This window comes from Ornithodoros turicata, unplaced genomic scaffold, assembly GCF_037126465.1.
Source record: "Ornithodoros turicata isolate Travis unplaced genomic scaffold, ASM3712646v1 ctg00001253.1, whole genome shotgun sequence".
Classification (NCBI taxonomy): domain Eukaryota; kingdom Metazoa; phylum Arthropoda; class Arachnida; order Ixodida; family Argasidae; genus Ornithodoros; species Ornithodoros turicata.
Window position 1 is genome coordinate 25,682 of NW_026999520.1, and position 26,331 is coordinate 52,012.

The 26,331-nt window shown below is 46.9% G+C and overlaps 2 long non-coding RNA genes across 2 annotated transcripts in view; both read right to left on the reverse strand.

The window, feature by feature from the left end:
* Nucleotides 1–1,405: 1,405 nt before the first annotated feature.
* On the reverse strand, nucleotides 1,406–11,019 carry LOC135376716 (uncharacterized). Its single transcript, XR_010417820.1, has 5 exons — nucleotides 10,975–11,019; nucleotides 6,890–6,928; nucleotides 5,035–5,049; nucleotides 1,972–2,016; nucleotides 1,406–1,484 (listed from the first exon to the last, which is right to left on the reverse strand). It is a non-coding gene; the product is annotated as an uncharacterized LOC135376716 (long non-coding RNA).
* A 2,471-nt stretch (nucleotides 11,020–13,490) lies between these two features.
* Nucleotides 13,491–26,331, reverse strand: part of LOC135376717 (uncharacterized) — a 50,542-nt gene continuing 37,701 nt past the window's right edge. Inside the window, exons 3-5 of the long non-coding RNA XR_010417821.1 lie at nucleotides 21,682–21,715; nucleotides 21,296–21,325; nucleotides 13,491–13,527 (exon numbers count right to left, since the gene is read on the reverse strand). This is a non-coding gene — a long non-coding RNA (uncharacterized LOC135376717). The remainder of the gene's footprint in view (nucleotides 13,528–21,295; nucleotides 21,326–21,681; nucleotides 21,716–26,331) is intronic.

The window sequence follows — 26,331 nt, forward strand, 5'->3', positions numbered from 1 at the left end:
AGATCATTTTGTGCATCTTGTGGAGAAGCCTGAGTGACGAGTTTTATTTTAAGTTTCTTGAGCGTAGAGTGTTTTTAGAATTTGCTATATTTTGCTATTTGGTATGGATCCATCGTAGTAAGCTAGCACTGCAACGAGGACTAACAGGGGAGAAGACAAACACTGCGCTAGACTTCCAACAACGACTAACGTCACGGGGTCACTATGCGTCAGCCAGGCATCCGTGACGTTATTTGATAAAGAGGTAATGTTCCTGGAGAAGTGGGACAAAGGGATTTGATGTGTAGACTGGAATGTGACACGTGGATGATTACAATGGAGGCATTCATAAAAGGAACATGTTTCGGAGTCAATAAATATGTTGTTGGAAGTCTAGCACAGTATTTGTTTTTGTTTTTATTCTCCCCTGTCAGTCCTCGTTGCCGTGCTAGCTTACTACGATAGGCTCTTGCTGAGCCCCAGACCGCGTCAGGAAAGCTAGGTTTAATTGCAAGAGGCAAAAGGATTGAGGATCAGACGATGTCCGCTTCCAGCCCCGGGGAATATAGTTCCAGATTTTCGTTTGATTTCACGTCCTGCGGTCGTGATGTGCCGCGGCTACCGCGTAGACATACATTTCATGCTCCTTCTGCTGAGTCTTCCATTGTTGAGTCCGCATCGGCAACCCGGACAGAAATATCCTTGACTGGAAAAAGCCCACAGAAAAAGCCGCGTTCTCGCGGCTAATAGCGTTCGTTGATCTATTTCCTTGTTTGTGAAATATCTACAAAAGATACGTAAATTATGTTTATAGTATCTGCTCACTGACATATTCATACACATTACTTCTGCAATGTTAGTTCAGGTGTGCTGTACAATTATGCACATGTCGTAATTTGCCTGGAACACCTTTTCAATTTGTGTACTACCACCCCTGTATTGCATGCATGAGGGCTCAAGGAAAATAAATGACGATGATGATGATGCTTATGGTAGAATTCAAGGTATATTATCTTCATACGTACCTGAAAGCATAATATTTGCTCCTCAGGGTATTGCCGCTCTGAGGCTATTCTGTAGACAATACACATCATGCCGCACAACAATCGAATAAAGGTCCCTATCGGACGGCCTCCAAGGTATCCTCGCTCCTGATTTTGGGGATGGACGCTCGCAGGAACTTTTGGAAACTGCTCTAAGCATTATGTTCTCTAACACTGCACTGCGAACCCAACGATCGAGCCACGTTACCACGACTGTTACTATTCCGGCTACACATCTCGCGCGAAATCATTGCCGTATAGGTAGCAGCGCACCGCAGTAACGCCCCTATCTCTGAAATTTCTACAAATGCTCGTACCGGTACCCCCCCATCCCCTTTGCAGGTCGGTACGCCCAGGATCAATGCCTGAACCACTTACCCTGCGTTGTAGCTGTTGGAGTGCTTTTCGTCGTTGTTTGCATGCTTCAGGTCGTCGTTGGTGTTCCTTCGTCGCTGCTGAGCTCTGCGGAAGAACAATCAATCGATTTCAGTCCACCTGAAGGATCCATTTGGCTTATGTCTCCCGATCATATGACCAGCCGCGGATCTAGGGGTGTCTAGGGGTCTACACCCTCCAAATCCCAGACTTGAAGATGCGGTTCAATGGGCAAATCCCAGTACGCACGTGGCACTTGTCCATAGCGGACCCACCCATGGGAAAATCCTAGATCCGCCCCTGCACATGATGGCCGCTTAGCTGCCTTTGCAAGGATCGCCGGTGATTTTATCTGGTCGTGATTGTGATTGTCTTTAAGTTTCGTTTAAGTATTGCTTTGATTACAAACAAACCGACCACATCGCCCTCAAATGTCCACTGCCAAGTATATCTAGCAGTTTACTGCAACTTTTTTTTCCCGGCTCCCTTAGTAGAAAAATAGTTCCGATGCCACTGCGTACCCCCATCCCCTCTGCAGGTCGGTACGTCCAGGAACAATGCCTGAAGCACTTACCGTGCGACTTAGTCAGGTAGTCGTCTTCTGTGGTAGTACTCGTTCCTGCGGAAGAACAATCAATCGATTTCAGTCCACCTGAAGGATCCATTTGGCTTATGTCTCCCAATCATATGACCAGGCGGGGATCTAGGGGTGTCTAGGGGTCTACACCCTCCAAATCCCAGACTTGAAGATGCTGTTCAATGGGCAAATCCCAGTACGCACGTGGCACTTGTCCATAGCGGACCCACCCACGGGAAAATCCTAGATCCACCCCTGCACATGATGGCCGCTTAGCTGCCTTTGCAGGATCGCCGGTGATTTTATCTGGTCGAAATTGTGATTGTCTTTAAGTTGCGTTGATGACAAACAAACCGATCGCATCGGCCTCAAATGTGCACGGGCAAGTATATCTAGCAGTTTGCTGCAACTTTTCAAAATTATGAACTTAACCTTCGGTCGAAAGTTGCGGGCAACTAGCAATTGACAATACACTACACTAACAACTTTGCTTCCTTGGAGTCGGGCCCGCAAGCAGCTCTGGACTTGGCTCCTAAACCCATATTCATCAACAACATGTCACCGTAAGCCCGCCCACCCAGACCGCATTACGCAGCTAATTCCTCGCAATGCACGACCATTACTGGGTAGAATCGCGTGTCCATTCTATTCCTCGAGCGACTCGAGAGGCTGTTGTGTGAACAATACGTATGATGCCACATGATAATCACATATGGTTCTCTAACGGTTCCCTGTTCCTCGTCTGGGGATGGACATAAGACAGACGTTCGCAAAACTTTTGAAGCTGCTAGAAGCGTTATGTTCTCTACTACTGCACTGGAAACCTTTTAACGATAGAATCGAGCCACATTACGACGACTGTTACTATTCTTCCGGCTACATATCTCGCGGGAAAAGCATTGCCGTATAGGTAGCAACGCACCACGTTATGGTTTCTGATGAAAGGAAATGAGGTAAAATAAAACGATGCTAGACTATGTCTCTGCTGTGTCATCACACTCTCCTACATCGGTCCTTGATGACCTCCTAGGAACAACCAAAAATTTATCGTACGGACATGTGAGAGTCCCATTTTAACCAATTGGGGGGGGGGTACCCAGAGGACCGATTTCGCCCTCCCGTGGACGTCCTGCCAGTCCCGGTGTGATAACCGTCCGATATCTCAGGCATGACAATGTTTCTTAGGGAAGAGCCTTGAGGGCAGAGCGTTAGAGCGCTGGATGTGGCCAGGACCAAGCAATTTCGTGAGAGAGAGGGGGCAGGAGTCGAGCTCGTTATGGTAGGTTCGGGAAGGTTGGTAGAGTGGGGAATGGAGAAAAATGTGCTCTAGATCTTCAACAGCAGCGCAGTGCTTGCCGTGGGAAGAGGCAACTTGTCTCAAGCGGTGCTGTGAAGGCCACATCGAGGCACATTCGATGATCAAAGATGAAAGCCACTCTCATGTTCAACATTTCATGAACTAATGTGTCATCTTGACGAGGGATATGTGCAGACATGCGGAAAGCGAGCGCTGAATCAACTCTGCTCAGCATGGGGGGGGGGGGGATGTCAGCGGTCCGCTGGGGAGTAGCCAGAGGAGTCACGAGGCGACGAAGCACGAACCGGCGATCTCCACTCAGCAGTCCACGTCTGTGTCCGAGACGAGAGAGCTGCTTCAGCGGTACTGTCAGCCTGTTCATTGCCTTCGACACTGCAATGAACTGGAACCCATGGAGAACGAGCCTGTGCCCTGCCTCGTAGACGAGTTTGTAAGCCATTAACACATCCATAACCAACGGTGCGGAGGAACCTCGGATGCCAGAATTTTCAATTGCTTGCAGGGCAGATGTTGAGTCAGTGAATACCACCCAATTCCGTGCGGTAAATTGAACGATGTGCTGCAGAAAGAAGAGTGTGGCATAAAGTTCCACAGCTGTGGATGAGGGTTCATGCGAAAGGCGACAACCGTCAACTACGGCTTCGGATGGGGCGACGAACGCCGACGCGGACTTGCCATTTTAGATGCGCCATCGGTGTATGCGGCGGCAGAGGTAGAAAGCTTTGCGTCTATGCGACAGTATATAGCTGGGCTCGAAGGACTTGAGGGGGAACCTTGTCTCTGCGGTCCCGGAGGTCCGGAAGACGTGCTAAGGTGGGTGGCACAGGCAGGGACCAGTGTGCGGTCGACGATGTGACGTCCTTAGCTATGAAATCACTGGGAGCCTAGCGTGTCCTCTGCGCGACGCGATGGAAATCACTTTCAGGACGGTATCAAATTTTCCTGAAGAGTGGGTGACGGGGTATGTGCGCACGCAAACGTAGGAATTGTCGAGCCGTTTCTCGCTCATGGAGGACCTCCACCGGGAGTTCACCAGCTTCAGGTAGGGCTTGCTTGTTTCAGCCATTCTTGGAACTCAAAGGCAGCGACGAAGGCTTCGCGCGAATAGGGTCCGAAGGATATTTAATGATGTTGTAGACACTCTGTGCAAGAGAGGGCGGCTGTAAAGCACAGTCGCCCTCACCAAAGCCGCGTGAACGGCTAGAAGTGAGCGTTGATCACAGTTCCAGCCCAAGCCAGAAAGATCTTGTATTCCACGAAGCCAGTGCTGCACTTTCGTTTCAAGGTGCTTAATGTGGCGAGCCCAGCGCAGGTTCGAGTCCAGTGCTACACCAAGGAAGTGATGGGAGCGCACAGGCTCGAACTTTTTTGCACCCACCCAAAGAGTGAAATTATGGATAGGGAAAGGGAACTCTACGCACTTTTCGGGCGAAAGGTCCATTCCAAGTCGCGAAAGGTAGAGATGAACATTGTTTAAGGCTTGTTGCAACGATGGCCAATGCACTTACTTGCTAAGCTCGCAATGAAGCGCACTAAAGAAACCCATTTCAGAAGGCTTTTCGCGACGTCTTCGCGATAGTGCCCCAAGGTGCTATCGGGAGTTTACGTCAACACGCGATCGTATAAGTCACTAACACGGCACTGACTCCAAACGCGGCATGTAGCCTTATCATATAAATGCTATAAAGCAGACCACATCTGACGCCCCTGAATACAACGAGATTGACATCAGGTGTACTTGCCTGTACTTGCCGGGGCTAAAGTAGGAACGAATACATTTTAGGAATTATTACACGTAAAAAAGATGCACAAATGCATCGAAGAAGAGCAACAGCCAGGAAATACATAAGGTTCATGGAGACACCCTACATTGGACACCCTACACCCTACACTGGAGACACCCTACACCATTTCCCTTGTTTCACATACGGTTCGTGCGTTTGCCTGCTGTCGACTAACAAGGCGTTACATCAGCAGTAGAACTTTGCGGTTTGCATTGATCCTAATGTTTAACGGCTGAACGGATTCTTCCTCGAATTGGCAACCCGAATTGAGGGATGCCTCTTTTGGGTGAAATTGACCTCGCTGAGACGTTTGTAGGGTGCACACTAACCTGTTTGGCAGGAAATGCAGTTGCATCACTGTTTGTGCTAAATCGGTACATAGCTAGTTCGAGTAAATAAACCTGCTTCCGAATTTAGCAGACAGGAAGGTCTTCCGGAATTTATAGCACATGTTTAATATTTACCCTATTCTTACCTCGAAGACTTCAGGTTGTAATACGCAGTAATATGAAATTGCCATACACTACTTCAATATGTGTGACATACGCACACATGACACTACACATATAGGAGGCGGGGATAGCAGTTCACTCATTCGACAACACGCTATTTAGGTTCTACTATTCTGCACTTATTCAAAAGTCACTGGGGCTAGAGGAGCTCAAGCAGGTGGATGAACGACAACGACTTGTAAAATGATTGCAGACATATTAGATGTGTTAGAGAAAGGGCCTAATGCGAGACTCAGTGGCATGCTATTCAACTGAAGCTTCAGTGTTGCTCTCTGAATTGTAAACATGCAGTTTTCACCGCTTCTGGTTTGGTGACAAAATAACACCCGGTTTCACAGCAAACGCGCTGAACGCGAAATACTGCGCACACGTCCAACAAACTCCCCAAAGCAGTTATAGTGTCTTTCCGCGAGCAGAGCACCGATATCTTCATCACCTCATCATCATGCATCTATACTAAGAGAAGTCTCGCCCACAAAGCGTTCGTTTTTCATTGGTTGTCTGACATCATTCGCAACCAGTCTCGTGAAGAATTCGTCGATGTAGATTGACAATACGGGAACACTGGCCAGTAATAGAGAATGACATCGTGAGGGCTGGTTGAAAACAGGTGTATGATGTACACCCCTTAAGTATTAATCAATTAATTAAGGCATAATGCATTAATGCAAAAGTGCCCAAATAAAGTCATCCCAAAAGCAGAGCAATAAATATAGATCGCTACGAATTACTTGCAAACAGTGCAAGCAACAGGTTCGGAATGTTACCAGCAGCCCCGGTTTTGGCAGTTGCACTCGGCTGCAAATCTTTGGCAGCTCAGAGAAGTCGATGAGAAGGTCATTAGTAACCTCTAGTAAGACATTAGCTTACGCATAGAGGCAAAGCTACAGTGTGCTCGTTTTCACGTATTACTTGCTGTCAGGAGGACATCCTTACGGAGAGAATATGTCACTACTCTACGACGAAATACCTAAAAAAAATTGTTTGAATAGGGGCGCAAGCGGAACAGGAGGCAATCTGCGCTTTTCTCCCAGATTTTGAAAGTGAAGGCGAATTGCAATGTTGTAGTTTTACGCTCTCTTGGAAAGGATCTCGATCCCTCTGATGCCGCCGAACACTCCCTCCGTGTACCCTTCACAGCTTTAAGGGAGGAAGAAAGAAACGAACGCCCTGGGGCCTCATCTTCAACATGTTATTCCATAACGCGCGTTAACTGCGCATCACTTCGGCTCGTGATTCACTACGTGTTCTTCTGCGAACATTCCGAGCGTTATCGGGTCCCTGTAGTAAATAATACTTACTGTTGATCGGTGCACGCTCATCCCGAACAATGATCAAGACTGAAAGAGTGAAAAAAATAATTCGTGGAATGAATACAACGCATTCCACACTATAGGCTGCGTTGAGCTTGCTGGGACCGTGCAACAGGGTTTCCCTGCACAAAGAAGCCACGAAAATGGCTACAACCCCCCGCCCCCGGATGACTGGCTACGAGCGTGCTATAAAGGATGTTCCAGTTGAGGGATGGTCTCGCACAGATCGACTGATTCCGAAACTTAGCGGAAGCTATATCACGGGTGCTACAGGAACATAGTCGCGAAAGTTGCATCCAAAACAACGACGTGGTTTTCGAAAAATGTACAGAAATATGCCGTAATAGCAGACGCTGGAAGCTGCAGCTCGATTAACTCCCTCTCATGCAACGACGGGATTGACATCGTTATACGGTGACCACGGTGGAAGGTTGGGGCGACCGAATAACGAAAGTGTTGTTTGCGATTGGAAGTTGCCATGCGCCACGTCGCAATGTCTGACAGCGAATTTGGCGGTAGTGACAGGTCCATATCACTGAGCGGTGAAGATCAGGCCGATTGAATTAGGAGACGTCGATGACCTTAACGATGGCCACGACAACGATGGCCAGCCAGTGGAAATGAATGATTAACCCATCGACAAATGCGCACTTTTATGCGTTTCCTGATCCTGATCGTGACACCGCTTCTGAATTCTAAATTGTACAAACGTTGCAGGTGTGTCTGTAGCCACCGCTCGCCGCAAGAGGCTTACGAGCACATATACTCTATGGCTGTAGACAGTGACGACGCCGGATGACGCTGCATCACAAAACATGCGCTCTTCCCCGATTTTTGCGCACGTCGGGAACAGTGTCTGCTGCGCTTCGTTTCTTTGATACAGCGGCTGGATCGAACGATAACCGGCATGAGATTCTCAACTTACACTATTGTCTATAGAATGGGGATATCTTTGTCTAAGGGAATAGGCGATGTGTTGTCCGCACAATTCGCCCTACCGTCACGTACACAGGCTGTAAAGGTGTACCTTTGTTGCACAGTTTTTTGTTTGCATGCAAACATGTGTGTGCAATGGTACACCATGCAAAATTTCAGGGCTTGGGCACTTGGTCGTAAGCATCGCGACTAGGATACCCTTCTGAAGGCAGCTACTCTCAGTATCCATTCGAACAAGTGGCAGGAGGTTGTCAAAGTGATAAGCGAAGGCATTCCTTCCATGTCATTGCACCTGCAGCAAATGTGAAAATCAAGGACAGGCTGATCTACGTTGAAAAAGTCCCTTTCAATGCCATCCCATAAGTACGCATCAAAGATCATGCCTCTGCGTAGAATAAGGCCTTATCATCATTGATGTATTTATTTATGTGCATTCCTCAAGTTACGTTTCTTGAACGTTTCTCAACGTAAGACAGGAACCGCTCATGTCACGTCAGTGATGAGCCCATACTAGCTCACATTTGAATTCGGTGTCAGGGGTTGAGTGGTAACATGTCGGTTACATGCCATTTCGCCTATTTCCATTTCGCCTAATCCGTATTATCGGACTAAGGATGCGGGAGGGATGAGTGCGTTAGGCAAAAAGAGGGCTGCGGGTGCACTTTCATAAGGCGAAACGGTACTATCGACAAGTGGCCGCTATTTACATGCCCCGCTCCTACAGTGACGTGTGCAAGAAATGAATGGGGTCGTCCGACGACGACCTTACCTTGTACGAAACAAGGTCCCTTTACATTTGCAAACGAAAGCGTCTGCAATACCACTAATAAAACCAAATAAATAAATATCGAGAATATAATATATATAATAGATTCAACTTAAAAAAGGGATAAGTTTCCATATAGACTGGACACGGAAAGGGTCCTGCTACCACTTTGGAGAATCACTAGCAGGGACACTGGGTCTCGTGAGGACTCAAGGAATTGGACTTGGAATGAAGAGACAGGTTTTTGGGTGAAATATGAAAGTCACTGTAAAGGTTAGCCCTGTAGGTTCAAGTCCTACAGGTGGCTAACCTTTTCAGTGACTTTCATCTTTCATCGTTAATTTCTTAAGCAATTTGAGGTTTTGTATGTATTTCTCCCTTCTATGTTGTTCCAGCCTCAGAACGTCAGTTCTCTCAGGTTTTTGGGTTTTTGGTAACTTCAGAAAAATAAAGAAAACTTGAGAGGAGGGAATACGACGGGCATGGCCAACGATACACCGTGACCAACCAAATGGTCGTGGCGTGGTCCCTGTGCACGTGACCTGTAGCAGACCGCATGAATTAAGCACGCAGAAACAAACTATAACAGGCAAACCTGCAAGAGGTTTACCTGAAACAGGTAAAGTGTCTTTTGACAGCACACTTGAATAACACCAGCAAAGGGCGGCAAGTTGCGGATGCGTAATCAAGTTTGACTTTCCGACAAAATTTCTTGCATTTACTTTTCAGGAAGTGCAAAAAATGTATTACACGCAATACTATGCTTGGATAGAGCCAGTGAGGTTGTAAAGTTATGTGAAGATGCGAAAGTGGCTTTTGGCATCACTCCAGTGGACCACCACCTTTCATCACGTGACACTGATCAGTGGGCGATGTGCAAGTGACTCAGCATAATGCCAAATGGGCCAAATGGGACACCCTCTAGTTGGAAGTTGGTGAACCTCTTATGGGATTGCGAGATAATCCGCTAAAACGCATTAGCAGAAATGGGAATAGGCGAATTGGGAAGACACGAACATGTCCAACATGTTAGTATAAAAGATGTAACTTTGACAAATGCGTAAGAGCCTGTGTGTGTGAGCTTGTGCTCTTGTGGCAGGTGGTTTGCAACTTGTTCGCCTACCTTGTTTTTGCATGGATCACACCGGTGTGTTCATGATCCTATACTGGCTCATATCTTGGTTCATTGTCAGCTTTTGCATGCTAACATGTTCAGCACGTTGAATATACAAGATGTGGAAATGTACAAGATGGAACAGCGGTCTGCCTTATTTTTGCTTATGTTACACCAGTGTGTTCATGATTCGCTGCCAGCAGTGTCAAGCTAGCATGTTGATTATAAAGGTTGCGGTTGTATTGTATGTCCACAGCACAACCAACTGCGTAGAAATGGTGTAGCTGGTATCGGGTAGCCATAACGATGTTCAAGTTGCAGACTCAGAGCAACCTGTCGTGTTGTCCTGTCAACAAGGTCGTCTTGTATCGCCAACTGTAGGATGGGACAAGCGTTAGCTTGCCCACATCATGCTTCAAAAATAGACCACAAAATAGCAACCGCCTGAGATCCCTCAGAAGCCTTCATTGGGATCGCAGGCGCCACCTGTGGCACGCAAGGGCTTATGGGAACTTAAAGCCAGTGGCCTCCTTGCTTGAACATCAGGTCGTCTTGCTTGAACATCACATCACATCAGCAATATGCAGGAAGAAAATAAAAGAAGACAGGAAAGAATAACAGAATAATAAGAAGACAGGAAGAAAATAAAAGAAAAAGTGCCAAATGGAGCCCTGTTTTTTCACGAGTTTAAATTTTGTATTAATTAACGAGCACTCATGGCACTCATTCCGACAGTACGCAGCCTGTAGGCGGTACAGAGTTGAACTGTCGCACCCGTTCGCGGATTATTCAGACCAGGGATTTAAATGAAACACCCTGTATGGTAAATACACTGATATATGGGCACTACGGGTGGTTGAAAATGCGTGGCCACTTGTTTTGCCAGGTCCAGAGGAGTTAGTGTTCGATTGGCGTAGCAGTGTCGCATGTTCAGGTGGCACGCCGAACGCCAGGAATTTGCAAGACTGCACTTTTTTAGCCCGTCTTGGAGAAACCGACACTGGTTTCACATCACCCCGTGTAGACACACCACCGACACCGTGTGATTACACGGGATATAGTGGGGACACCTCTTCAAAATGGTCGACAACGGGCCTTTTTTCTACCGACAATGCGCCGCATAGCTTGTACAACTAGTAGTGGCCGCATAGCTAGTAGTCGCACAAAGTATATGAGACGCACAGCAAGTTCCTCTCAAGAAATCAAAAACCGAGTGTAAGTGGACAGATTCTTACTGGGCCTCTAGTAAATACTCACAAATTACTCCTGCGCTGAGTAAAAGCAGTATCAAAAGCCAGATCCTGAAAGAACAGAGCAGAACGTACAGAGTAAGATTTTCGGAAGTATAAGGGGGGAAAATTGGGCAAAAGTTATACCGCCAAGGCCAGAGCAGGTCCGCGTGACATCATTTTACTCGGATGGGCCCCGGCCACTTACACGAATGTAGTACATTTACATTTATCTAGATATATGCAGAATATGGGTTATTCTGTGTCGAACAGAAAAATTTAGGCATCCGATAATATGCAACAGGCAACACGGGACCATTTAGCGTTATTTTAATTGAATGCAAATTAAATTTAATGCAATTCAGAGACGGTTAAGTCAACTATTAGGTGGCTTTTTGCTTGCTCCTAAACGATTTCTTTTTTTTTTTTATCATATTGACTCGGCATTTTCCAGAAGATTTTCCTGTTTTCAAATACATCTTGCGCAAAGCAGGAGTGCCACACAGAAGCGACCGACCAGCGACACAGACTGGCAGTGTCTTGTTTGCAAAGGACGGCGGGGCAAAATAGCACCGGGTACTGTATGCTTTTATTGCACATCACGTGAGGTTGTTCATCAGGAAAGGTTGTGTAGGGGCCCACGGGCTTAACTGCTTGGGTTACCAGGGCGTGTCTCATCTTCCCCCGAGGTTTGGGGGAGATGACACAATGGCAATGACAATGGCATTGTATTGTATTGTATTGACAGTGTATTGATATTGACATTGTATTGTTTATTTACATTGAATTTCTTGTTGTGTGCGTATTTTAGACCGCTTCGTCGGTTCTGCTTTTGCAGGTCAGAAGTTCTAGACCACTCAGAACGTGTCCATGTCTAGTTAGGAAAATTAAAATTTCGCGTTCGATCGCAAATTTGTCTCGCCTTGCACCACCTTACCCTTCACTCATAAAAATGAACACCACCAAATAACACACTCCTAGCCAACTACAAATCCGAGTGACATCCTTCTCTCCGCTGACTTGTTGAAAATGGGAGACGCACGCCTTTTTGTGACACTTGTAAGCAGGGTTGTTAAGTAACTGAGTAAAAGTATCTGAGTGCGCGTACTTAGATACTTTTTATGTATCTTGAGGAAATATTAGATACATTTTCAAACACGTACTTCTAACTGTAACTTCATTACTTTTTCAATAACTTTTATCTGTCTTTTTGAGTATTTTTTGAGTAAAAACGACGCAACACCGTCGCCGAGAAGGAGGTGGCGCAAAGGGTGCGCCGACACTAGGGATCCTCCATGCGCATGAGAAGCAGCAGGAACTCGTCGAGGCTCCCAAGCCGACACCAGGCACGAGCTCCACTCCTCCTCGCCCTTCCTGCACGTGCTCACGCCCTCGCACTCGCAAGTGAGATTCTGAGCGGTAGTGAAGAGAATGGCCGAGTTTGAAGGCGCCGACGCCACCTCGGGCGCGGACGCCGTCTGTGAGGCTGTAACTGCGAGTAGCCCGAGCAAAGGTGCCTCCGTTCTGTCAGAGGTACCGTGGCCACAATATCGAGAGCACTTTAAAGTCATCAGAACGAAGGAGAACGGGAATCTTGAGCTGAAGTATCTCCGCTGTGAGCACAAGACGAAGTTTCTGAGCGTCTCACCTGTCCCTGTCTCGGTTACCCCCAGTTTAGACGTTCCTTTCAATGTTTTGCCTGCAATTATGTACGATTACCCAAGAAGAGTTTTCTCTGTGGCTCTAGAGTGACACCTATCATGAGCCAAAGGCGAAAGATATGGTCTGCGTACAGAATTGCAAAAAGTAACTCCACCCGTAGTCGGATACTTTTCCAAAGTATTTATAACTGTATCTCAGTATTTTTTTCTGTCTGTAACTTAATTACTTTCGAAGCCGAGTATCTGTAACTGTAACTTAGTTACTTTTGAAAAGTAACTTTAACAACCCTGCTTATGAGACACTGAGGGTGTGTTATACGGCAAAGCTCAGCTCCTGACCCCAGTGGAATGAAGTCAAGTGGAATGAAGGAATGAAGTTTTGGGAAAACTGCATTCTTGTCCTGGTCGCACGTCGTAGGAAACGTCACTTTGAGGTCATGTGACTTTGTTTACATGTCGTTTTGCCGCTTGCCGACATATTTCCGTCGTCATAACGCCAAGAGATGGACGTATTTCGCCAGCGTAAATTATGCGGGGCTTCTTCCCCAACATGGTAGCCCATTTCTCCTTACTTTTAGGTCCATTGAAGTTCATTTTTAAGAGTGAAAGAGCATGTTGGAGCGCAAGTGGAAGGGGTGCCCTCTGTGCAGTCAAGGCGCGAGTTATTTCTCAGTCTGCATTAGCTAGGAACAGAGACCAACGAGAGCGAGAATTTGAGCGGTCCAGTAGCAGCGACTCCATGCAGTACGCAAGAAGCACGGAGAACGAGCATGGAGAACGGCGGATTCTTCCGTGTCGTATGTTTGAAGCAGATTATCTCGAACAGGTTGTCACACATAGTTCCATGGTTTGGTGGTAGACATGAAGCAAACGAGCATACGTACCCTGTATCGTCTCACAGGACGCGTCGCGCGTCGGGTCTAGAAGACAAGGACGAAATGTTCGTTCAGGGTATTGTAACAAAACCCCGGGATAAACCCCCGGATAAATATTTCGCGAACATTTTTTTACGTGGCTGTGCGCCGTCTGAATGAGTAGGGGGCACTCACAACTTTTAGAGAAAAAAATCTGCCACCGAAGCAGGTCATTTGTTGCTCTAATTAATTTGTTTCGCTTTACGTTTCGGTTGTTACGGTTACGTTTCGGACGCATTTATTTTGTCGCGTCTCGTCGCGGTGAAGCTCATAAGGACTAATTCATTGGTGTACGAAGTGGAAGAGCCTCCTTTTGCGCTTCACTGCGACCATCCGCGACAATAATATGTGAACCGAAACAAATTAATTACTGCAACAGATGACCTGCTTCAGCGGCACTGAATGTCCCGAAAGGCGTAGCACCTATTTTAATGCCGACAAGGCCCTGCTTTATAAGCTATGTTTCTTTCTTTTTTTTTCTTTTTTTTGAGGGGGGTGGATTTGTATTTATTTAACTAATGAGCTCCTCTACTTATTCACACGGTGCGCAGAATGGGACAGATACTTGTGAGGAAGAGAGTTCGTAGATTGGTGCATCCGTCCGCGAATTATTTAGCCCGTGGATTTAACAGCCGGTATAGCTCCAGAGGACAATAAAAAATGAAATTGTGATCTGCCGTGTACGTTTCGTACAGGCGTCCCTTGCTTCATACACGAACAGTTGCGGAATCGAAAACTACTTTCATGTATTGCAACACGAATGATGTCTTATGTACAAGTAATTCGAAAAGTGATTGCGTCTACTTTCATGGGTTTTCTTACCTTTTTTTAAAAAATTATATTATACCTTACACGGTATTCAAGCGTGCTTGAGGGAACATTTATTCTGCTCTGCGCGACATTAACAGAACCAAATTTGCCGCTACCGTTGCCCGTACGGCCACTTGCGAAAGCTCGGAGAATTCTCTCGCATGATACGAGGATCTGATGGCGCTCTCTCTGAATCCGAATTTCGTCAGACACCATATCAGTGAGCCAGTCGTTTTACGCAGAAGAGGTAGCTCTGGTTATTGCAGGAGAATGACAGGCATATCCTGCAACCTTTCGGACATGACCACCGCGTCCTGAATGCGGCGACTAATTGCTTCCGAGAGAGCCCCGGGGACCGGTGTGTTAGCCTTAGCAATCGCCGCTGCCTAATGTAGCGGACTTGATGGATAATGTAACAGGACGGAAGAGAACACAGACACACAACATCAGCAACACTGCGCGCTCAGAACCGGTCTTCTGTACGTGGAAGTGACCGTCAAAGGGTTTCTGAATTTCATCTTGATGATACAGAACAATATGGGCATGGAGAGTACGAGAAAGACAACGTGTCTGTTTTGCCCCACCATATACGGCAAGACGCAAGTCAAACACCCGTTCTGAATTTCACAGCCCGTCAAAGAGTGACGCATAAGCAGCAGCCGGTTCTACAGCTCGTTCATTACGCGCATTGAGGGGAACATTGTCCCGTGAAAGGGACGGTCTAGTACCCCTGCCCCTTTTAAGAAGTGTACCATTCGACTGCTCATTGTTGAAAATGGAATACTGCAAATTTGCCCGACAAAGCATGTCAAGGTTATTAAATAACCGAATTAAATTGATAAAGATTGCAGAGCATGACGCGATTTGTGTTGGCAACAATAAGATCGGCAACGTCGCCCTGCGGGGAAGTCCGTGATAACATACAGGAATCGTCTGCTTTTGCGCAAGCTAGTGCACCTGCGGGAGCAGACGACCTTCAGAGTGAGTGGGGTCCACGGGCCGCACTCTCGTATGTTTTCTATCAGTTCTCAAGCATAAACGCATATTCTAAGAGGTGCCCCACAAGGTGGTTTAGAACAACTATGTTAATGCTCAGGGACAAGTTGAAACTAGCAGAACACACCAACCCTATCGTAAATGTGCAGTCACTGGCCATCGACGCGCGCGGTCGCATTACAGCTTCGAAAAATTACGAAAAATATATTACGCGCGCTTCCATTATACTCCCCGTTGCACAGTGATCATGTTTCAAAATCGATTGTAGGCCGGCCATCACCATCTGAAAGTGTGTCAGACTCTGAATACTTCCTTGGGGGCTGTGTTGTACCCGTTAGCGAAATATGGTACCACGATATACCGATACTCGTTGCTTTAGTGACAATTATCGAAATACCGGTATCGACACTTCTTTTTTAAAGTAACGGAGTACTGCTATAGTTGCTAAAAAAAGTAAATTCATGGCAAGCTCACATGTGCTTCTATGTATTCGGAATCGTCAGCAAAACAGCAAAATTACTGCACCATCGTCAGCCCCAGATTATCAGGGCACTGTCCTATAAAATTATTGTGGACTGTTCTGCGATATCACGGTGCTTTGACACTGGCACATATAATGCTGTATTTTTGGTTCAGTGCGATAGGTAAAGACGAGCCAAGTTGTGTAGTCGGCAGTGCGGTCTTACATTCTCAGTTTTGACGGCATCTAATCACCTGAACAGTGATGGGTGTCTGAGTATAGTTGACAGTGCTGTTGTCGAATCATTTACACCGACGCCACAAGTTCGACACTCATATGTACACAAAGTCTAAAAAGAAGGGAATGAAGCTGCATATGACAGCGGCGGCAGTTATCTTCACGAGCACAGTGCCAGCGGTACAGTGCTTGTGGTGGATTGTACAGCGTGCGGTGGCGTCGGACAGGTTGCTGGTCGCCATTGGTGGGCATCAAGGGTAAGCTTGTAACAACCGGATAACTTGATAGCCAGATGCTTTTGTAACGAGGTAGCATGCATTAACAGTTGTGCACTGGAATTTCTAAGGTGAGCTCAGTGCACAAATTGTGACCAATGAGACGCGGACGCTGACCATCGGCCATCGTGCTTGCAACAAGTCCCTCCGTTCCCTCACCAGGAGAAGGGCGATCTGGCGTACACGAAGTTCTATACCAAGTTATAGGCTACGTTCTACACCAATGTTTTAACTGTCAGCCAAACTGTTCGCTGCCAGATGTTTTAGTACACAGAATGCAGAACATCGAAATTGTACCTGTTGTACCGAACTGTCACCTGTGGCACATTAGTGTAACCGTTCCCTGTAGTATTTTACCCTATGAAAAGAAAACTAATTTTCTTTTCAACACACAACGTTTCAACAGACGTTTCAACACACGCGTTTAACACAGCGTTCACATGCTTGCTAAGCAGGCATGTGAACGCTCTGTTATTTCACTGAAACTCACGTATCCCTAATCAGCACGTCCTAATCCACAAGGACAGTTCAAGACAATGTAACGTTTGAGTGTTGTCTATAACAGATGCGACTGACGCGCACAAATGGGATTGGGCAATAAGCTGACCAACTACAGCGTTGTGCAGGATGCGCATATTTCAGTTAAGCGGCATACCGACAAAGAAGAGCTCAAATATGTGTAGATAAAAAACGAACGAAGATTGATTATGAGAATCGGAGACACCTGTGGCTCAACTGAGTTTGTTCGCACAAGGGTTCGGGGGGCAGTCTAAAGATGAATACAAGAGATAAGCTTCCAAAATAAACAGTACCCATTGGACACCAGGAGCACCACGGACACACAAACATACATGAATTAAGTTTCCTGTGATAATGATAAGTCAGCTAGGGTACAGTCTTCCTCAGTGTGACGCTGTCCACGCTCCACGGGAATGTGCTCATGTTCGTCATGACACCGCAGGCGGAGCAGAGGCTTCGGCCACTGGGTCCGATAACTTGGATTACATGATGAAGGCCACATTGGGGTCAACTGCAAGCACAGCAATGCAGAGCGCTGTGACGGAAAGGGAATTGTAGTGCATATACCATGCACAACAGTATGAATATGCACAATCTGTCGAAATGGTTGCACTACGAAGACCTTTCCTGCGTGTTGTATTTCTTCTTGTGGTCAGGGTCCCTGATCGGCATACTGCGTGGTATGCGTGGGTCAACAAGCTCTGGATGGAGCTAAGCATTATAAAGCCGCTCAAAGTATACCCAGCCCCAGTAGATAGCACATTGGATACAGCTATACTCTGTTCACGTCCATACGATCTGACATGCTATCTGGTTGGCCCTCAGTAGCTGTAACGGCCTTCAGCAAGCACATTTTGCATTGCAGTCTAATTTTGCTCCGCAATCCATTTCTGTTCTCTGACGTTATCTTCATGACAACAAGTGTGCAGTTGAATGGGCTGTGGATTCTCAGAGGTTGAAATTAGTTGAACAAGTGCATATTGTCCACATGCTTGGCCTTCCAACAACACAGAGTCCGTTTCCTGACGTTCCTGCAGACACATCTTGCGTTCTGTCGCTTCTGCTAGCTCTGGATGAAAGACTGCTTGATTCGTGAGAGTCTGGTACTACTACTGGTACTTTCAGGGCTTGTTCTTTGCGTCTCTTCCGGTTTCCGCAGACAGGTTTCCTGCTATGCCTGAAACCGTGACTGGCAGGCACAGCACAACCACGGAACGAAGGATTCCGAGATAACGAGCGACAGCTGCTCCATTTATTATCACATGCGAAAAGGCAGATTGTGACAATTCATCCGGTTTTTCGAACTTGTGCAGACTACTGTAGCATGCAGAGAGATGGCACCACCGCGCACAGCCAAAATTCCAGCGAGTCAGCATTCGCTGACCACTGCTCACAAGAATCCGTGTAGCAACTCTATGCTTCGACATAAACAAATTCTTTCGGTATTTATTGGTTTTAGCGATATTTTTCTAGTACTTAATGGGATTAAAATTCTCACCTTAGGTCTATTTATTTTGTGACCAGCCAACAAATTTGAAGGAAGCGCGAAACGCAATTTCCGACGTCTGCGAGAAAATTTCCAACACAAAAGATGAATTTCTGGCGCCATTAAGTACTAGAACCCATTGAGATCTCCAATTCAAGACCTATTTTATGCAAATTGAGCAATTCCTTGCGGAGTTGTGGTTTGAAAAATGCATGAGGAATGCCATTGAGCAGGAGGGGGTACCAGCTCCGGTGGCGCAGCGGTAACGCGTGCGCTTGGAGACTGGGAGGTCCGCGGTTCGAATCCGCGGGCCGGCTGTGCCGTCTGGGGTTTTTCCTGGGTTTCCCTCAGATGTGTAATAGGCGTATGCCGGCACAGTTCCCCTGAAGTCGGCCCATGGACGCAGCTATCCTCCCCCCGAGCGGATTCCGCTCGGTCTTCCACTTCACTCTTTCCTCTCCTCCTCTCCACCACCTTTCCCTTCCCGAGAAACATGCCGCCTAATAAGGCAGGCAGACCTCTCGGGTTCCTCCCAACGACACTCCTCCTCCTCCTCCTCAGCAGGAGGGGGTTGCGCTCCCTTAACAATACCACAGTATATGTGAGCGTGACTCAGTGCGACACTGCAGATTAGGAGTGGAATCCAGAGCGCCCTGTTAAAAACCTGACCTATGTTCGTTGACCTCAACACTCTTGTTGAACACGCCGTGGTTATTTCCTTCAGTTACAAAGGAAAAGAGTGAACATATGTTTGGTACAATTCCATAATTCCAGTTGCGGCGTACGTAGGCGTATCCACAGGTTTCTTGTCGAAGGCTAGACGGACTATGGACAATGAATAAGAAATGTGGTCAGCCCTATGGAGTGGGGCATTAGAAAGTATCGGTATCGGTAACGATACAGCAATCGCGTTACCATAATTTGTAACGGAAATACTTTTACGATACCGGTTTAAAAAATATCGCGATACGCACTCCGATATAGAAAAAGTATCGATTACTGTAACGGTGTTACTTGCAACGACGATACATATAACACTGCTTAGGAGACTCCTTGGACAACAGGATGCTTCCTTGGGAGTCGCTGATGACGTAATTTAAAAACCGCCTTAAATACGCGCGGAAAGAAAACACGTGACTTAGCTTCCACGTGTTGGATTATGCGCCACATTATCGTCAATGCAACTACATTCACCGCCGGCGGAAATGTCTGAGTGGGCCTATTTCTAGAGCAAAGGAGATGGCTTAGCGCACGGTCCTTTTGCCATGCCCGCAGGCCGAAGTCGTGCGTGACATTGGATGAGATTCGAAGCGCAGGTTTCGCCGTCCGCCATTACGGCACGTTTCGACAAATTCCTACAAAACGACTTGATTATTCATGAGTAAAAACTTGCAGCCAAAGAGAGGGTGGAGACACAACAACACAACAGCGGGAACTGCAGGCGGGGGGTGATTATTCAGAATAAAGCTCGTACGGTTGTATACGTGTACAGTACTCGTGAAGATAAATTTGGCTAAATTTTGGAATCGCTCCGGCTGTACGAAACCGACCCGAAGCGCCATGTGGTTCGCTCTCAGGATTCCCAGATTGGGCTATAAACCGCCACGTTGGGTTACTTTTTGTGACAGTTGGCGGGGTGTTTTTCATGTTGGCTATTTGACTATTTTTGGGGCTATACCAGCGTTTCACGCCATGCGCTCGGATGACAGCACGCGACGACTGTCACCCCTCGTTTCTGCATTGTGTCCCGGCACACATTAATGCACTGCCGTCTGTCAAGACTGAATAAAGTAATGATCCTTTGCGCTTCCAGGTCGGACGCGTTAATGGGCAGCAGAATAGATATGAGCAGATACGAAGACACACAAGTCGCAATCCTTTTTTCAGAATTCGGTAATTCTGTGACGGACACAGGTGGTGATACTGCAACGCAGCTTTTGTTCCTGTACAATCAGAATTTCCAAGTTCAAAGGATCCAATTCCCGTGCGACTTTATTCTTCTTCTGAACTTGCTGACTTTAAATAAGTTGTGCGAACTGGAGAGAGTACGTAGTGCCTTGGGCCCGCTGATGTTCGATTATTAAACGCCCCAAAACTAATGCTGCTGGAATATTAAAGACTGACCATGTACAGGTCTGTTTAGTAACATAGTTTAGTAACTACGGCGCGCATATAAACGGTTGCTCCAACTTAAAATTTGCTGGGTCCGCGGCAACGCGAGTTGCTAACTTCAAGGACAGGTTCCCAGCTTCACGTTAGCAACCCACAATGTGGCGAGCATGGGAGCACCTTTACGCAAAGCTGCCGCTTGTATATGGGACCTGTACTTGATATCATGGTGCCTCGGGCTTGGAGTCTTTGAAAGTGACCTATATTTACATAAGCAATGAAGTTATAAGCTATACGTGGTGCATCATATCTGATTCAATACATATATTGCGGTTCTTATAGACGCTGTTTGTTCCACTTTAGAACATCGGAAGAAAACAATTTACCAGCGACTTAACAGTTAACACAACATAGAATAACAACATTTAATACGAGACGTTTCGTCTCGTATTAGTCCGCGGCATGGGACGTTGCTGAAAAGACTTTATGCCATCCGAACCCTACCTGAACATGTTTAAAAGCGAACTTATGTATGCATAATTCAGGAGAAGTTGCATGCTTCCCCCAATCTTATGGTGTATATTCTCCCGGTTTGTGAACTTTTGGATATGTTGGCTTTTCTTTCTTTTTTTTCCTTTATGCGTTGGCGTGAGTTGGCTATATTTGGGCTATTTTCTGAATCAGTTTTGTCAGGAGACCAGCTTCGCATCTGGCAACCCTGTTCGCCCTGCGTATTGAAGCTTCGCATATCCTGCGCGCCGTTCTCACGGAGCGTTTCATGTGATTCTGCCTTGATGGAGGTTTTCTCATGCAAGATTCCGGGTTAAAGATGCAGAGTAATGAAATAAGTCATGGTTTTTGTGTGCAAGCTCAGTCACTTACGTAGGGCCGATGTAGACGTCGACCGAGTGGCTAGAATGAAAAACAGAAGTAAACTAACTGATTCTAGCGCTATGTTCTATAGTGATGCGAGAGCCGTTGCGCATAATGCAAATCCAACGTCTGTTATTGCGCGATTTTTTTTTTTTTTTAAGGACGCATTTGAAGAAAAGGCAGAGGACATCGCAAGCGTAGCCACGTTTCTTCACCAGTTTTCTTTCAGGGATATCTTGTGTTGTACAATTCGCGCAGTAATAATGACTGCCTGGCACTTCCAATGTGTCTTGAGGCACGAAGCAAGTCCAGTCGCAGGACATTGGGGAACGGGATAGCATTTCCCACGCAAGAACGCCTTTCGCATCTGGATGAGATATTGTATAAGCACTAACCCAGACGTATATCTTCCACTAAAACCAGAATAACCTGAACCGGAAGCACAATGATTAGAGAGAACCGTGGGCATGTCCCCTTGAAGAGGTTGCCCAGGTCATCCAGCATCCTCATCTAGTGTCAAGCACATGTGACCGTCATTCGCAGTCGCAGCACAAGTGTCTTTTTGTTCAGGCTTGCCTGCACAAACAATAAGGCTTACAGCTTAAAGACGTTGTTAGACACCTCAGGCGAAGCAGACATACCCGATTTTTCACGAAGCTTCCCCGGTTGCGTTAATTTCTTTAAGGTGCAAGGTTACATGGAGAATTCTCTTACAAAACTACTTTCTGAACCCATACCGTGAACTTACCCTTACCCTTACCGTCAACAGAGGATGTTGTCTGATGTTGAACAACGTCGTATACAGCATTCTAGCTCTTAATCAATGTGGAAACTGTACCTGGTCAATGGTCGATTGTCAACGTAAAAGAGACGTTGACTTTACCATGTAGATATAGGTAGCACGTATTTACGTTGGCTACACGCCAGGGGTGCCAATCTCATTCGTGCTCGCGGGCAGTGTTGAGGAACTATACGCGGTCCGCATTCAAGTTAAGTTATGCACCACCCGGTTTTCACCGAGATAGTCATCTCTTCGTCCCCGTCTAGTTGGAAGCGGCAGCCAGCAACCTTGGTCAGCTAAGTGTTTAGGTGGAATCCCTATCTCACCATCAATACATCAATCGTGCACCAGAAATCTGGGCAAGATTTATGCTGTAAGAATACTCGATTGACAATCTCTTGCTCTACCTGAAAGACGTCCGGGTTATATTTGCGGAACGAGAGGTTAGGCACTCCGTGGCAGAAGATGGCGGTGATGTGTTCACCCCCTTGCGCAGCCTCATCCTAACCGTTCAACGCACAATCCGTCTTCTACACCGAATCCCTAGGTTGGCGTGCGGTCCAGAGCATGGAGCAGAACGTCGAGCTCTGACACCAGCTCAACGTCAACCGCCGAACCAGAAGAGGGGAGCTCTCTCTCTCTCTCTTTTTTTTTCTTTAGAAATTGGCGATAGCTTTTTGCAGTGGAGTTAAATTGTATCCTGTACGCCACTTCCCAGCACTTTTCGGTTCAGTAAAGGATGATCTCCTATGAACTGCATCATTCTTTGTACCTATGAAGTGTAGAGGCTAGCGTGTAAGAGAACGAGGGACAACCTTGCGTTACCTTTCATGTGGCACACTGATTAGCATAGCACACGTAATCCGGTTCGATCCGATTAATACGAGTTCAAACCGTTATTTTGGTTGCGCTGAATACGAACATGAACCTAACCAGCAACCTCGAACCAGAACTTTAACCGAACCAACCATAAAAGCGTGTGCACCGCCCCTTTGATCGGAAATATTCCGGTGATACCACTGCCACCAAATCAGTAAACAGTAATCCATATTAAATTGCTCTATTGTGCTTCTGGGAGAAATTTAATTGCATTCCTGAAATCGTGTGAATAGTCCGGAATTCGTGAAATCCTGTCGTATCTGCAATATGCTGGTCGTTCCAATGGCACCAAAGCAGTAAACTGTAATCCGGATTATATTGCTCCATTGTGCTTCTGGCACGATTTCGATTCCTAGAAGCGTGTACTACCCATTAGTGTTCTGCGGTATGCGGATGATACTAGTGGCACCAAAGCAGGAAAGAGTAGTCCGGATTACATTGCTCCATTGTGCTTCTGGCACGAGTTCGATTCCTAGAAGCGTGTACTACCCTTTAGTGATCTGCGGTATGCGGATGATACCGGTGGCATCAAAGCAGGAAAGAGTAATCCGGATTACATCGCTCCATTGTGCTTCTGGCACGAGTTCGATTCCTAGAAGCGTGTGCTACCCTTTAGTGTTCTGCGGCATGCGGTGATACCAGTGGCACCAAAGCAGGAAAGAGTAGTCCGGATTACATTGCTCCATTGTGCTTCTGGCAAGAGTTCGCTTCCTAGAAGCGTGTACTACCCTTTAGTGATCTGCAGTATGCGGATGATACCAGTGGCACCAAAGCAGGACAGAGTAATACGGATTACATTGCTCCATTGTGCTTCTGGCACGAGTTCGATTCCTAGAAGAGTGTACTACCCTTTAGTGATCTGCGGTACGCGGATGATACCAGTGGCACCAAAGCAGGACAGAGTAATACGGATTACATTGCTCCATTGTGCTTCTGGCACGTGTTCGATTCCTAGAAGAGTGTACTACCCTTTAGTGATCTGCGGTACGCGGATGATACCAGTGGCACCAAAGCAGGACAGAGTAATACGGATTACATTGCTCCATTGTGCTTCTGGCACAAGTTCGATTCCTAGAAGCGTGTACTACCCTTTAGTGATCTGCGGTACGCGGATGATACCAGTGGCACCAAAGCAGGACAGAGTAATACGGATTACATTGCTCCATTGTGCTTCTGGCACGAGTTCGATTCCTAGAAGCGTGTGCTACCCTTTAGTGATCTGCGGTACGCGGATGATACCAGTGGCACCAAAGCAGGACAGAGTAATACGGATTACATTGCTCCGTTGTGCTTCTGGCACGAGTTCGATTCCTAGAAGCGTGTACTACCCTTTAGTGATCTGCGGTACGCGGATGATACCAGTGGCACCAAAGCAGGACGGAGTAATACGGATTACATTGCTCCATTGTGCTTCTGGCACGAGTTCGATTCCTAGAAGCGTGTACTACCCTTTAGGGATCTGCGGTACGCGGATGATACCAGTGGCACCAAAGCAGGACGGAGTAATACGGATTACATTGCTCCATTGTGCTTCTGGCACGAGTTCGATTCCTAGAAGCGTGTACTACCCTTTACTGATCTGCGGTACGCGGATGATACCAGTGGCACCAAAGCAGGACGGAGTAATACGGATTACATTGCTCCGTTGTGCTTCTGGCACGAGTTCGATTCCTAGAAGCGTGTACTACCCTTTAGTGATCTGCGGTACGCGGATGATACCAGTGGCACCAAAGCAGGAAAGAGTAATACGGATTACATTGCTCCATTGTGCTTCTGGCACGAGTTCGATTCCTAGAAGCGTGTACTACCCTTTAGTGACCTGCGGTACGCGGATGATACCAGTGGCACCAAAGCAGGACAGAGTAATACGGATTACATTGCTCCGTTGTGCTTCTGGCACGAGTTCGATTCCTAGAAGCGTGTACTACCCTTTAGTGATCTGCAGTATGCGGATGATACCAGTGGCACCAAAGCAGGACAGAGTAATACGGATTACATTGCTCCATTGTGGTTCTGGCACGAGTTCGATTCCTAGAAGCGTGTACTACCCTTTAGTGATCTGCAGTATGCGGATGATACCAGTGGCACCAAAGCAGGAAAGAGTAGTCCGGATTACATTGCTCCATTGTGCTTCTGGCACGAGTTCGATTCCTAGAAGAGTGTACTACCCTTTAGTGATCTGCAGTATGCGGATGATACCAGTGGCACCAAAGCAGGACAGAGTAATACGGATTACATTGCTCCATTGTGCTTCTGGCACGAGTTCGATTCCTAGAAGCGTGTACTACCCTTTAGTGATCTGCAGTATGCGGATGATACCAGTGGCACCAAAGCAGGAAAGAGTAGTCCGGATTACATTGCTCCATTGTGCTTCTGGCACGAGTTCGATTCCTAGAAGAGTGTACTACCCTTTAGTGATCTGCAGTATGCGGATGATACCAGTGGCACCAAAGCAGGACAGAGTAATACGGATTACATTGCTCCATTGTGCTTCTGGCACGAGTTCGATTCCTAGAAGCGTGTACTACCCTTTAGTGATCTGCAGTATGCGGATGATACCAGTGGCACCAAAGCAGGAAAGAGTAGTCCGGATTACATTGCTCCATTGTGCTTCTGGCACGAGTTCGATTCCTAGAAGAGTGTACTACCCTTTAGTGATCTGCAGTATGCGGATGATACCAGTGGCACCAAAGCAGGACAGAGTAATACGGATTACATTGCTCCATTGTGCTTCTGGCACGAGTTCGATTCCTAGAAGCGTGTACTACCCTTTAGTGATCTGCAGTATGCGGATGATACCAGTGGCACCAAAGCAGGAAAGAGTAGTCCGGATTACATTGCTCCATTGTGCTTCTGGCACGAGTTCGATTCCTAGAAGAGTGTACTACCCTTTAGTGATCTGCAGTATGCGGATGATACCAGTGGCACCAAAGCAGGACAGAGTAATACGGATTACATTGCTCCATTGTGCTTCTGGCACGAGTTCGATTCCTAGAAGAGTGTACTACCCTTTAGTGATCTGCGGTACGCGGATGATACCAGTGGCACCAAAGCAGGACAGAGTAACACGGATTACATTGCTCTATTGTGCTTCTGGCACGAGTTCGATTCCTAGAAGCGTGTACTACCCTTTAGTGATCTGCGGTACGCGGATGATACCAGTGGCACCAAAGCAGGACAGAGTAATACGGATTACATTGCTCCATTGTGCTTCTGGCACGAGTTCGATTCCTAGAAGAGTGTACTACCCTTTAGTGATCTGCGGTACGCGGATGATACCAGTGGCACCAAAGCAGGACAGAGTAATACGGATTACATTGCTCCATTGTGCTTCTGGCACGAGTTCGATTCCTAGAAGCGTGTACTACCCCTTAGTGGTCTGCGG